General features: G+C 38.4%; 1 protein-coding gene across 1 annotated transcript in view; it reads left to right on the top strand.

Annotated features, from left to right (window-relative positions):
- Positions 1-1,705, top strand: part of htr2cl1 (5-hydroxytryptamine (serotonin) receptor 2C, G protein-coupled-like 1) — a 71,121-nt gene that overhangs the window by 1,100 nt on the left and 68,316 nt on the right. The window lies entirely within an intron of this gene.

Raw genomic sequence — 1,705 nt, 5'->3', positions numbered from 1 at the left:
TGTCCAGACTCTTTCCTCCTCCTCTTCATTTGGCACTGGCTGACTGTCAATGTTGTCATTGCAGCTAGCAGGATTTTGTGTTGCACTGGTATCTATTTTTTTTTTAATAATAAGCGTGTTAACTTAAAACCGTCCTTTATCCATTTCATTTTTATTTTCGATTCAAATTCCTGTGTTTCTGTCCTGATTTAATTAGATTATTTCCCATTTGATCTCTGACATTACATGCATGGACGGATCCATCTGAAGGGGTGGGAAGGAGGGGTCATAACGGTTGGTATCACTTGCCTGTCCAAGCCAGACTAAGTAATGTATTTATTTTTTTGGCCAAAAAATGAGTAACAGTCTGAGTCTAAAAATACTAAAACAAAATTAATATATTCTTTTTATTGCAGAAAGAAAAAGTGAAGTCAATGTGCTCCTGATTCCATGTCATATTCAGGTATATGAACAAGCTCCATTCAAGGTCCATTCAAGGTTGTTTTTTGTGTGTTGAGTGTATTAATGTAATGAATTGGTGTCGTGCTGGGAGGGATTGAATTGCAGTAACTCTCTAGAGAGGACAGTGAAGGTAAATAAAATGAGAATTGCTATATGACACTGAAACATGGGTTTATGGAAAGTATTTTCTATGCAGCTTTGTGGCTACATGTGTATTGTACAGCATTGAGTACATACAGGTGAGTGTGTGTGTACATGCATATATATTCAAGTCGTGGTTGCTGTTTCGCAGTCATTCCACGAAGAAATGAATAGTCCCGTCACATCATGGATCTATTTTTCTACCAACCCCCAAGCATCTCTTTTTGGTGGGCCACTTTAAACTGAAAGCAGCTGCAAAATGAGGGGAACGGTCAATAGGGAGACTTGGGACAGACCACTCTATTGCTTTTTCTATTTTATTGTCCTCTCTCTCCTCTCGCCTCAGTACATTGAGACTCACAATGTTCATTTTCCACAATATATCTTTGAAAGTGACAGGGAAAATGTCAGGGCTTCAGCAGAGTGCTTGTGACATCTGGTGATACAGTAAATCTAAAGGTCTATAGGTATATGGATGTATTAACAGCAGTGATTACTGTATTTCTCAGACTATCAAAGCATCAGTCCTTGGTTGTTTGTGGCACCTTGCAATGTTGGCCACACTGTACTACACTTTCTTGTTGCTAGGTAACAGAACTTTTTTTTTTTTATAAGCAAAAACTTTTCAATTAGATTCAAATATGAATGAAGTTATATTTATCCTCCCCTGTACAGTACTTTCATTTATGCTGTCTCTCTTTCTCTCTCTCTCTGTATTAGCCTGTTTTTGCCCATATGGTGCCAAAGCAACGGCATTGCGGCCATCAAGAAGCCAATTCACTCACTCAGCACAGAGACACTTCACTCCTCTTCACTCACTCAGCTTAATTATGGTTTACAGCACTTGAGATAGTTATTTTCTATAAATTGTTCCCACTCCTTTTGAGAACTGAGCATCTTATGCAGTGAGTCTTAATGTCCCTTGTCTCAACGATCTGAGGAATCCTAGCGAGTTATATTTTATGCTACGGCCCTAAAATCTGCTAGAAAGGCATGACTATACTTGGATAACTTTTAATGTCGTGCTATATCATACTTTTAATAAATAGTAAATGGGTCCATCTCAATACCCACATTTGAGGTATTTGTGAGTAGTGAAGTGCCCTGAAAAGGGCCTCTCATG

Source organism: Morone saxatilis, unplaced genomic scaffold, assembly GCF_004916995.1.
Source record: "Morone saxatilis isolate NCDOM2014 unplaced genomic scaffold, NCSU_SB_2.0 Contig4, whole genome shotgun sequence".
NCBI lineage: Eukaryota > Metazoa > Chordata > Actinopteri > Moronidae > Morone > Morone saxatilis.
The sequence above is the reverse complement of the archived record's forward strand: the minus strand, read 5'-3'. Positions and strand labels throughout refer to the sequence as shown.